We start from the raw sequence: 13,350 nt of genomic DNA, 5'->3' as shown, positions 1-13,350 counted from the left end.
ACTTAACATAAGATGTTTTGGGTATGAAATATGTATTTTTCATCTGGTTTCCTCTCGTAAATAAGTTTTTGTTTGTTTGTTTGTTTTTGGTACCTGGGATCAAACTCAGGACCTTACACTTGCAAGGAAGGAGCCGTGCCACTAAGCTAAATCCCCAGCCCTAAGTAAATAATTTATTTTGAAAATTTCCAAATAAGTTCAAAGTGGTTAGCATATTCTACATTTACCTTGTTTTAAAAATTATTTTATGTTTTGCCTCTTTTAAATGTTAATTGTGATGATATAACTGTGTTGCTAGCAGATCTCCACACTATCAAAATATACTTGTTGAAGTATTTAAGGATGAAATAACATATCTTGGGTTTACTTTAAAAAGAAAAATAATTCAATAATGATATTTGATCCCAAATTAAGTGAACTTTTAAGTAAAATAGTGACCTCTGTTTTACTCAATATGTTTTGAGAAATTTAGGTGACTCTAATGCCTAATTTTGTGTTTCTGCTTTTCTGGAGAGCCTTGATTAATATGGTGACTTCTGTAAGAAATGCTGTATAAGGAATTTCTTCTTTTCATTTTGGTGAGGAATAGATAATCATTAAGATCTCTCCAAACTCTAAACTATAAAATTATGTGATGAAATCAATTATTTATATTAAATGTGATTTTAAATTTAAAATATTTAAATTACCAAGATATATTTCTCACTGGAATCACAAGTAGAATATAAACAAATACCTTATTCATATGTAAATGGTAAACATAAATAATTTCATTAACTTACAAAGTATATTTATATACTATAATTACAATGTTAGAAATACAAGGTTGAAATTATTAAACCGTATATTCTAATTGCTATAATCACCATGGAGGATTTGCTGCACTGCTAATCATCTCCCAGTACCAAACACATGAAATACAAATGTCTGCATTACAAACTATTGAAAGATATATCCCATATCCATGGAGCAAAAACAAATACATAGTTGAAATGTAAAATAAATGATACTGAATAACTGACCACATTAACAAGTGGTAACTTTGTGGTTCAAGGATAGGATATTAACTCTTTTGACAAACATCACAAGGAATTCATAGGAATTTCCTATGAAGCACTAAACACATCTAGATCTGAGATGGTGGTTTGATTTTATTTCTATTTCTGATACCAATGCATTAGAAATGGTGCTTGGAAAATCTACTCAAGAATGTGTGTGACCTTTGAGTTCAGTAAAAAAAATTTTTGATTATTAATGTCTACTATAAGTTAGTAGTGCAAGGGAAAGAGGCATTTTGAAATCAAGTATTTGCCAGCCATACTCTTTTTTATCTTTATTACATTTATTGGTACATTTTAAGTATACAATACAGGTACATCATCATTGGGATCTTGTACCTTTACATAACTTACCTTGGTACTTATTTTTCCCCATTCCCCAGCACTCCTTTCAGCCCCTCCATCCTTCCTTATTTACAAAGATACCATTTCCATGTTTTTCCTTTTCACATATTTTTTCTTTTCCCTTTTTACCTTTCCCCTACACCTCCCACATCCTCTATTCTTTTAGATTTTTCTTCCTATTACACATCGATTATACATTTTAATCCTTATTTACACTTTTACTTTTTACACCAGAGAAACTATTCAGTATTTATTCACAAAAGTGTGACTTATTAATTTTGCTTGAGTGTGGCCTCAGTGTGCATTCACTTAGTTATAAATCTCTTTAGTTTCTCATTCTTTATGGCTGAGTAGTACTCCATTTTATATTTAAAAAATCTTCTTTATCCAGTCTCCAGCTGATGGGCAATTGGGCTGTTTCCAAATTTTAGCCATTACAAACTGTGTTGCTATAAACATGGGTGAGCATACATCACTGAGGGTATGATTCTTTTAATTTTGGGGGGAAGATACTCAGCAGATGAATATCTGGGTCAAATGAGACTTCTTTTTTGGGGGGTGTACTGGGAATCAAACTTGGGCCCTTTTGCTTGTGAAGCAGGCAGCAGAACCACTGAGCCAAATCCCCAGCCCTCAAATGGGACTTCTAATCCTAGGTGTTTGAATTATCTCCATAATGATTTCCACAGTGGTTGCACCAGTCTGCACTCCCACCAACAATGAAGAAGGGTTCCTATCTCCAGCATTTGTTATTGGTTCATTTCTTCTTAGCAGCCATTCCTACTGGGGTGAGATGGAATCTCAGTGTTGTTTTCACCTGTATCTCTCAAATGACCAGGAATATTGAACATATTTTTCATATGATTATTTGCTGTTCTTACTTCTTTGTCTGAGAAATGTCTGCTCATTTCAGATGCCCAATTTTGAACTGCCCATTTTTATATTGGGGGGATCTGATATTTTTTAGTTCTTCATACATTCTAGATATATAAAGATATATATTCTTTGTCTGAAGAACAGCTGGTGAAAATTTTTTCCCACATTGTAGGTTGTCCCTTAGCTCTGCTTGTGATTTCTCTGGCAGTTCAGTAGTTTTTTTAAAAAGATGATATCCCAATTGTTGATTCTTTGTGCTAGTTTCTGTGCTACTGAGGATTTGTTCATAAAGTGTTTTCCTATGCCAATGTCATTGAGAGTTCTTCCTAACATCTTCCAGCAAGTTTAGTGTTTCTGTTTTAATATTTAGATCTTAAGCTGGGCATAGTGGTGCACCCCTGTAATCCCAGCACTCAAGAGTCTGAGGCAGGAGGATCACTGTGAGTTCGAGACCAGCCTGGACTACATAGTGAGTTACAGGTCAGTCTCAACTACATAGTGAGACCCTGTCTCAGAAAACCAAAAAATAAAAAATATATACATTTAGACCTTAATCCACTTCAATTTTAGTTTAGTGCATGCTGAAAGTTTTAATATTCGACAAGTTGAAATCCAGTTTTTCCAATACCATTTATTAAATAGGCTATCTTTCCTCCAGTGAGGACAGTTGGCTCCTTTGTCAAGGATGAGGTAGCTGAGTATGTCAGGAGTTGCTTCTGCATCTTCTAGTGTGTTCCACTGATCCTCAGGTCTGTTTCTTTGCCAGTACCATGTGGTTTTTATCACAGTGGCTTTGTAGTATAGTTTCAAATTGAGAATTGTTATACCCACTGCCATGTCTCTATTGCCTAGAATTGCTTTGCTATTCTAGGTCTCTTCTGTTTCCCAATGAATTTTTGGATTATTTTCTCTAGTTCTGTGAAATATACTGTTGGAATTTCAATCAGGATTGCACTGAATCTATATACCAGTTTTGGTAGTACGGCCATTTTCACTATGTTGATTCTTCCTACCCAGGAGCAGAGGATATCTTTCCATTTTCTTTTATCCCCTTCGATCTCTTTTTTTCAGAGTAGTGCAGTTTTTAGTGTAGAGGTCTTTTGATTCTTTCATTAGATTGATTCCTAGACACTTCATTTTTTGGCTGCTACTGTGAAAAGAATTATTTCCGTACTTTTCTCTCTCAGTGAGTCTACTATTTGTGTACAAGAAGGCTATTGATTTTTGAGTGTTGACCTTGTATCCAGCTACTCTGCTGAAAGTGTCGATGAAGTCTAGAAGTGTTTTGGCAGAATTTTGGGGGAGCTCTTCTATGTAGAGTCTCATATCGTCAGCCAATAATGACAGTTTAACTTTTTCCTTTCCTATCTTTATTGCTTTAATTTCTTTCTCTTGTCTAATTGTTGTAGCTAAAGTTTCCTGAACTGTATTGAACAGGAGAGGTGATAGTGGGCATCATTGTTTTGTTCCTGATTTTAACATGAAGATTTTCAGTTTTTGGCCATTTCATATGATGTTGGATGTTGGTTTTTCATAGATAACCTTTATCAAGTTGAGATAAAGACCATATATTACAAATTTCTGCAGGGTTTTTTTTAATCATCAATGGGTGTTGAATTTTGTCAAATGCTTTTTCTGTATCTATTGAGATGATCATATGTTACTCAATCTTTAAAGATAGACATTCTATAAACTCTTCCCCCTACCTCCACCACCTGCTATAGCTGTAAAATCATATTTGACTTGTCAGTAGTTGCTCTAGAATACTTCCTCTTCAGCAAAATAACTGTTATTTTTGGCTGGGAAACCACTTTTTTTAATTTTCAAAAGACAAAGTATCATTTCAGAACTTAATTTCAGGAAATAGTTATCATCCATGATTAGTATAATATTAATAATGAGCAACGTGAGGCTCACCCAGAGAATATCAATTTGAAAAATAAAAACTAAAATGATATGGAAAACAATAGTGGAGAATTGTATAAATACTGTATAAATAGTGTTCCTTTGTCTTTCTGGGCCCAATACTGCCCCTTACAGCTTGTGAGTGAAGATTAAAATTTCTCTTGCTGAAATAATTAATGTAGCTGTAAAACCCACTGCTACAGATCTGGGGTATCTGCCCCAGTATGCACCTCTAGAGTTCCCACACCTAGCCTGCCCCATCAAAGAAGAATCATTATCAAAATTGTAGTCATGCCTGATGGTGGACTTGTCACTCAGAGGAGAACATGGGAACATAAGGAAATCTGGTTCTGAAAGACATGACACTTCTCAGAATGATCTGCTATAGCACTTCTTTAAGTAATGAACTACTCCTAATGTACTTAATATCTTGTTTACAAAAATTCTGATTATACATAATTCCTAGAAATGAATATAGTGATAAAAGAAGAATGTATGGTCAGGGATTTGGCTCAGTGGTTCTGCCACCTGCCTTGCAAGTGAAAGGGCCCGAGTTCAATCCCTGGTACCAAAAAAAAATAATAATAATAATGTGATAATGAAGCAATTCTGAAATAGCTGCAAAAGAAAGGCCAATACTGTCCAAATGAATATTGAATGAATTCTTAAGGCCATTGTGTGTATTCATCATTGCATATCAAATTGAATGGATTAAAAAAACAACTAGAAGATAAGTGGAGCACAATTCTGGGTAGGATTGTGGATGATTGACATGCAGTCCAGCAAACAGGGGAGAAGTTGTGGGCAGTATCAACCAATAGGCTTGTAGCCTAGACAAGAGAAAAGTAGGAAGTGTCCTCTTTTGGAATAGCTCCAGTCTTCACCATTGCCTTTGGACATCAGCTTCTAGTTTCTTCAGTCTTTTAATGCACACATATACTCTACAGTGAGCCACCAGGCCTTAGACTTTGGACTTTTGTGCTCTTGATCCTTCTAATTATGTTGCTTACATCTTCTTAGGATGAGCAGGAACTATCTGACTGTCAAGCACGAAGATAGCTATTGTAGACTCTTCTGCCTCTGATCCTGTAAGAGAATCTAGTATGTCACCTTGCAAAATTATACATAGATTGCATATTGTTCTTGTTTCTCTAGAGAATTCTAATGCAGCCAATAAAAGTTTTGTACTTAGCTGGAGTATCTTTCTTTGAAAATGTCCCAGTGGACCTTTTCCTTGTATGCTTCCTCTAACAAACTTGTTCAGAGTCCAACATGAGGCTGGTGCTTCCTGTCTCAAATAAAAGCTATGTTCTTTCCCACACTCCTCTTACTGTTTACATGAAAGTGACCATGTTTCTTCACACTTTTATGAATATAATTATCTCCAAATCCCATGCTATCAGTCTTTGTCAAACAGCAGCTTTCTTACTGTTATAATTTCCAGCTCCTTGGTCACTGACTTTAAAAAACATATCTAAATGCTTCTATAGAATTGTTCCTGTGACTTCATAGATGGTCATTCTAATAAAACATAATTATGCAATTCCTCATCCTCTTCTCTTTCTCATGTGCCATAGACTGGAATTGTGTCACTGGAACATTTATATGTTGAATCCCTAACTCAAAATGTAATATTATTTGAAGATGTGAAGATGTGGGAAGCAATGAAGTTTAGATAAGGCCACGAGGGCGAGGCCCTGATAACAAGATTAGTTTCTGTATAAGAAAAGGTACTGTAGAACTTCCTTCCCTTCTCTCTTCCTCTGTTTACCAGCATGCCCCAAGAAAAGGCCACGTAGGAACACAGGAAGAAGGCAGCTGATGGATGTAGTGCTACATGCCTGCAACTTGAGAGGTAAGAGAATGACAAATTTGAGGCCAGGGTGGGCAACTTTTGTGACACTTCATCTCAAAATAAAACTTTAAAAAGAGCTGTAGATGTAACTTTATGGTAGAGCACTTTGCTAGTATGTGAAAATCCCTGGATTCAATCTCCCATACTACAAAAAGAAAGAGAAAGAGGGAGGAAGTAAGAAGAGTAAAAAGTATGAGGAGGAGGAAGTAAGGAAAGGAAAATGTATGAGAAGGAAGAGGAAGGAGATTTAACCATGTGCAATCCAAAGAATACCTTACTAGACACTAACCCTTTTGGCACATTGATCATGAACTTCCAATACTGTATCCAGATATGTAAGAAAGAGAAACTTTAAGCCACTCGGTATACAGTATTTTATTTTGACAGCCCAAGAAAACTGAAACACTATCCATTTCTTCCCATCAACCTTCCTTATACCTTAATACCTATAACACTCCCCCCGCCACAGTTTTTGAGATAGGGTCTCACTTTGTTGTGCAGGCTGGTCTTAAACTTGTGGGTTTAAACTGTCCTCCCATTACAGCTTCCCAAGTAACTTGGACAACAAGTATGTGTTGCCATGTCCACCAAAAGCCCCATTATGGTTTGTATTGAAAACGTCTCCCAAAAGGCTCATGTCCAGAAGTGAGGCTTTTAGAAGGTGATTAATTCATGGAGCCACTAACCTCATCAATGGATTAATCCACAGCACAGTGTGCTACTAGGAGGTGAGGGCAGTACCAGGAGAAATAGGTCACTGAGTCTTGCCATTGAAGGGTATATTGTTTTTTGAGCCCTGGGACTCTTTGGCTTTCAATCTCTACCTCTTGGCCGCCCTGAGGTGAGGAGCTTTCCTCCACCATATGTTCTTCCTTGATGCTTATGCCTTCTAGCCAGCTAGCTGTGGATTGAAACCTTTGAAACTATGAGCCAAAGTAAACCTTTCCTCCTTCAAACTATGGATGTTAGGTATCTTGTCCTAGTGAGAAATGTGATTTACAGAAGCCCCTTTTTAATAGCAGTTTGAGATATTTTCCAACTACTCCCTCACATTTCCTGCTCACTCCCTTTAATTTCATGATTCCAAATATTCTTAAATTTTAGACCATTAACCCTACAACCTTTTCACTACCTCATGTGACTTTCAGGCCTTTAGTTCCTGACCCAGGGGCCAGGGGCAATTATCTCTCATAATCTGTCTTGCACACACCCTCAACTCTCTTACCTTTTTCTTCATTGTACTAATCTACTAACACACCAATCTCCATTTTAACTCAACTTTAGGCCTACTCTTCACTAAGCCCAAGGAGATGAACATGGAAGAAGTAAATTATAAACATCTCATGGCCCTTGATATCATTTCTATGCTAATGATTTCCAAATTGATACTTTTCCAGAATGTTCTCCAGTTCATGCTTTGAAACTTAACAGTTTTGGGGCACCACTGAGAAAAATCAAGAGGTATAATTATTTTGCCATCAACTGAAAATATAATGCCTCTACTTGGAGCTATAAACACCACAAATTGACATGCTTAAAACCTAACTTTGGTCTTCTCCAACATTACTCCTACTCCCACTCTGCTCCTACAATTTCCTCACCTTAGTTCCCCATTTTTCTTTTGTTTATTCCTCATCGACCTTATTATATACTCCTAAGTGAAATAAATAAGTCACACGTGTAAATACCAAATAGTTTCTCTGGTGTGAATAAGCTATAATAGTACATAGTTCCCCATTTTTCTAGATACTCAGGCCAGAACTTGAGAATCACCTTTGCCTCTTCTTTTTATCTTTCCATAAGAAAATTCTGTCAACTCTCCTGTCAAACAATTTGTAGTCTCTGATTTGTTCTTCCAGCCGCCATTGCTATGTTCTGGTCTGACCCACCATCATCTCTTCTACAGTTTACTGCAAATAGCTTCCTGACCAGTCTTACTGCTTTCACCTCTTTGCCCATATTTGCTCCCATTACAAGAATTCTTTTAAAATATGAGAACTTATTATTTCCCTACTTTAAATCCTGCAATGACTTCCCATTGTACTTGGGGCACAAGCCTGAGTTCCTATGGAGACTTGTAAGGCCCTGACATTGCATCCTCTTGCTAATTCTCATTTTCCAGTGCTCTTCTCTTTGCTCAGTTTTCATGAGGGCCTTATAGCATCTTTGATGCTTCCCAAAGTAGATAAGCACATTCCATTTCAGGGTTTGTTTTGGGGGGGTTGTTTGTCTATTTGTTTGTTTTCCATGTCAGGGTTTTGCACGTGCTATTTTCTCTGCCTGGATAGCAACATGAGTCATTCTTTCATCATTTTCAATTCTGTTTAAATGTTGCTTTTCAGGGAAGTTTGTTCTCACTACTCCATGTACAAAAAAAAAAAACTTCAAAAATAAACTCTCTGACATGTTTCCTTGTTTTTTAGCTATTACAAACTAATAGAGTTTTATATTGCATTTTATTGGCTTTCATTTCCTAGTAGAATATAAGCTCCATGAAGGCGTTTACTGTGTTTTTTATTCACAGCACTTTTATTCATAACCAAGCCTAGTGCTTACAAAATAGTAGGCACACACAAAATTCTTATGGAAGGGATGATTTAATAGATGTCTAAGTTAATAACATTCACTCAGGAAGGGATTTTTTGGTTTGTCGGTTGATAATTGGCTTAACATTTGGAGTGGATTCTTACTATGTTCTTGTTTCTGTAGAAAACTTTGGATCAAATTGTATTTACTAAACTGGGAATTCATACATCTTAAGAGGTCCTTATATTCATGTGGCTATTTTTGGGAAAATAGAAATAAGGATTGAGGCCCACTTGACCTTACCTGTGGACACAAAGGAGGGAACAGCAAGCTGATCTTCCTTTGGCAATGTGTCGGCATGATGGTGTGTTGCAAGTTCCAGAGAAGGAGTCAACAATACCTGAGATCTAGTTTAGAGAAATATTTACTTGGGTACACTTTATAAATAATGAGAAACAGATGAATTTTCCATTAACCTAATTGCTTGCTCCTTTGCCTAAATTGAATAAAAGTGAGTCAAGCCAGATGGTCAAGGGCACTTTGTCCACTAGAGGCAATAGGTCCCTGTTTCCTCCTTCAAAACTATCTCTGTTGGGCTGGGAATTTAGCTCAGCGGTGCTACTACCTGCCTCACAAGCACAGGGTCCCAAGTTCGATCCCTGATATAAAAAAAAGAAAAAAAATCTCTGTGTCTTGTCTTTAATCTCCTTTTGCCCCCTCTGGTTAGGCATTCCTAGCAGGCTGGTTTTCTGTAAAACTGTTATTTATTAGTTAATTTTTGTAGTATATCCACAAGTATTCTTTTTTTTTTTTTTTGAGGCAAGTCTCCCTAAGTCATTGAATTGGCCAATATGCTTAACTTTGTGATCCTCCTGCCTCAGCCTCCCTGAGTGCTGAGATTATAGGTGCAATGTTTCTATTTCTCTTTTCTTTTCATCCTTCAATCACCACCTAGCTCCTCATATGTGTAGCTTCATATGTGTAATATTGTTATACATTTCTGACTTGTTTCTCCACCTCAGCTATTAATGCTGTATTCCAATGTACTTTTCATACTGCAACCATATTAATATTAAAAGACACTATAAAAGTCATTCTATAATTCATAAAATTGATGTGCCATCTTAATGCCTAAATGTAAAGTCCAACTTCACCTGGCCCTAACTTACCTTTACTGATATGTCTTCTCTTAATTCACACTACATCCTACCACCTTCCTGTCACATCTCCCCCCTGCAAAGTGGCTCCTCTGCATCACAGAGGCAAATTTTTGTTAAATGTCAGACAATAAGTATTTTAGGCATTACATGGCATACTATTTCTGTTTCCACTACTCAACTCAACTCTGTCCTATAGGGCAAAAGCAGTTATTCCAAACATAAATGAATGAGCATATTATATAATCCAATAAAGTTTTAATGTGACATAATTTTCATGTTAATAATTATTACTCTTTTCATTTAAAAATATTTTAAAATATAAAAATCCATTCTTACTACATAGTACCATATAAAAAATAAAGTTGTATATTAGTCACTCACTGCTGGGGCACAATACCCAACATCCATAATTTCTGAGAGGCTTAATTTAGCTCACTGTTTCCAAAGATCTACTATATGGTAGGCTGCCTTCAAGGAAGAAACATCATGGCAGAAGGGTGTTGCAGAGCACATCAAAGATGCTTAGTTCATTGTAGCTAGAGAGCAGAGCAGGAGAGCAGCACCAGAGAAGAACATGGAAGGTACCAGGTATAGTATTTGAGGCCCCTCTTCCATGACCTCCCAGACACACCAAGCAATGTATTCCACCACTCCCTTGGTCATCCTCCAAGCTAATCATACTGACAGAAGCTTAACCATTGCAACAGGCTTTGGCTCTGGGATCATATTGTCAGTCTCTGTTGTACATGTATTTTTTTCAGCTTTAATTGAGTTTATTGGTACATTTTAGGGATACAGTACAGTTATAGTCATTGTTGGGATCTTGTACCTCTACATGACAGGTCTTGGTTCTCATTTTTTCCCCTTACCCCTGCCCTCCCTTCACCCCATCTTCCCCTCCCCATCTATAAACACTTTATTTTCATCTTTTCATTATCTCACATTTTTCCCTTTTTACCCTTCCCCTACACATCCCACCTTCCCTACACCTTTAGCTCCTTTCTTCCCATTTCTCAATGTCAGTAATCTTATTAGGATCTTCTGTATTATTGCAGATTATTCACACCAGAGAAACTATTCGGTATTTACACATGTGTACATGTATTTTACAGTTTATATCTCAATGTCCCCCAGAAAAGGTTCTCATAGGTGGGACTTTTCAGAGCTGGCTGGATCTAGAGTATGTGATACTGAGATTAAGGGCCCACTGATTGGATTTAGCATAGTGCTGCGTGTGCCAGAATGGATTTACTGGAGATAAATACTGGATTTACTGAAGATGGGTGCTCAACCATGGTATGTGTGGCACCACCCAGAAGGCTTAGATAAAAGGGAGGCTTGCTTCACTGTTACTTTGCTGCTGCTGCTGCTGCTGCTGCTGCCGCTGCTGCTGCTGCTGCTGCTGCTTAGTGTCTCCTGTTTGCCATACCATGGACTGATATTGGGGGGTGGTACTGGGGATCGAACTCAGGACCTTGTGCCTGTGAGGCAGGCAGCAGCACCACTGAGCTAAACCCCCAGCCTGACCATGAACTCTTTCTCCTCTGCAATGCTCCTCTGCCTTGGTATCCTGCATTAGACAGACCGAAACCTCTATGAACTGTGAGCTAAAATAAATCTTTCTTTTTTAAAGTTGTAGGTGTCAAGTATTTTGTTTCAGCAATAAGAAAGTAACTAAGACAATATATCACACCTAAGTCCTGCTCTTCCTTCATAATAGTGTTGATTCTGTGAATACTTGCAAATCATTAGTACCAAAGATGCCATCTTGTCCTACTTGAATTTCATTGTTCATATCAAAGATATACCATATTCTGTACCTCTGTGTAGCCCCCATGAGCAGTACAATGTCATGTGAATAATAAAAACTCATCATTTATTGTTTGTCTCTACTAATTATATTGACGATTCTTTGTCACATCATATTATACTTTGCCATATAAAAGAAAAATTTAAAAGCTATTTTTAGTGCCAGGGATTTAGCTCAGTGGAGCAACCCCTGCCTCACAAGCTAAGAGTCCTGAGTTTGATCCCTGCTACCAATAAATAAATTAATGTTTTTTTTCAACATTTTGTGTATTTTGCTTATCTTATTAATTTTAATACATACTCCTGTCCTACACAGCTATTTCAACCGTTGTGAAGCTGGATTTTTAAAATTATATATACCTATTGAGCATGATGATAAATTTTAGCACCAAAAAGTAACTAAATCAATGGTGCAGCTTAGAAATCTTAAAATCAGTCAAGTGTAGGATATTTAAATTATTAAAGTAAAATAAAAAGTTTTCCTAGAAATTTTTCTTTTGTCTTGATTTCTGTCTTATGCTATAAGATCACAGCTTCCTGGACTTAGAAATGTAATTTCCATTTGAAATATTCTATGAAGAACTTAGACTTTGTCTTAAATTTAATTCCAGAAAATATTATGACATAGATAGCACAAGTGAAAGTGGTTTTCCTCTCAAATATATTTGTCCCTATCTGGGTAGATGGCCTGAAAACCAATTTCAGTGATATAAAGTTGTGCTCTTTAAATTTGTTTGCTTGTATGTCTTCTAAAAGAATGTTTACAAAATTCATCCCCTCACAAAATCTGAGACAATGTATGACATAGTTCATTGTAATTAAATAATTAACAAGAAATAATTGCTTTTTTACATAATTAAAATATTAGCCATGTGTAATAGCACACATTAGTAATCTCAACACTGGGGAGGTTGAGGCAGAGGACCCTGAGTTCAAGGCCAGCCTGCGCTACAGAATAAGACCTTGCCTCAAAAGAAATCCAATAAATAAAAACAATTAGAATAAGATTAATTAATTAAAATGTTGAATGACTAAATAAATTTATCCAATATGTTAATTTCCTTAACTATAGTCATGCTTGACTATTTGTATGTATATCAAAGTGTCATGTTGGACACTTTAAATATATATAATAAATAAAAAAATAAAATGTGTGCAATGTCATTTTATTCCGTACTCTTCATTCAATACCTAGTTAAACATTAATAAACAAGTTGTTCTTTGTAGTTAGAAATTTTATTTGCACCCCTTTAACTTGTTCTTTTGTTGTAGTTGACCTATAGAATCTTATCTCAATCTCATATATTCTTTACCTAAAACACATATTGATCAGAATATAATGCTACCATGCAACAAAATAGGATAAAAATGTTTAATTTAACCTCTATATTTTCAGCCCTGTTATGTACCTAGATGCCCCCCCTCAAGCCTCATGCATTTATAGGTTGGGCATTTTGGATCTGGCTGAGTCTAAAATGTGTGATGCTGGGATGAAGGGTTGTGATACTAAATTAGTACTCTGAATTAGGATAGTTCTGGGTGTATCTGAACGTATTTACTAAGACAGAGCCCCCCCACACACACCAGTGTGGATGGCCACAACCAAAAAGTCTTGTAGCCTGGATGAGACAAAAGGAAAAGGCAGGGTGGGGGTGGGAGGGTGAATTGAGTTGCAAGTATTAAATAATTGATCAAGACAACATAACTTGGGCCGGGGATTTAGCTCAGTGGTTCGGTGGCCTGCCTCGCAAGCTCAAGGACCCAAATTCAATCCCCGGTACCACCAAAAAAAAAAAAAAAAAAAAAAAAAAAAAAA

At 36.4% G+C, this 13,350-nt stretch overlaps 1 long non-coding RNA gene across 1 annotated transcript in view; it reads right to left on the bottom strand.

Moving 5' to 3' along the window:
• Positions 1–8,874: 8,874 nt before the first annotated feature.
• LOC104847454 overlaps positions 8,875–13,350 on the bottom strand; it is an 18,310-nt gene continuing 13,834 nt past the window's right edge. The window contains exon 3 of the long non-coding RNA XR_776162.1: positions 8,875–8,972. This is a non-coding gene — a long non-coding RNA (uncharacterized LOC104847454). The remainder of the gene's footprint in view (positions 8,973–13,350) is intronic.

The sequence above is a fragment of the Fukomys damarensis genome, unplaced genomic scaffold (assembly GCF_012274545.1).
Source record: "Fukomys damarensis isolate Sample0158 unplaced genomic scaffold, DMR_v1.0_HiC HiC_scaffold_24, whole genome shotgun sequence".
In the NCBI taxonomy this organism is placed as follows: domain Eukaryota; kingdom Metazoa; phylum Chordata; class Mammalia; order Rodentia; family Bathyergidae; genus Fukomys; species Fukomys damarensis.
The sequence above is the reverse complement of the archived record's forward strand: the minus strand, read 5'-3'. Positions and strand labels throughout refer to the sequence as shown.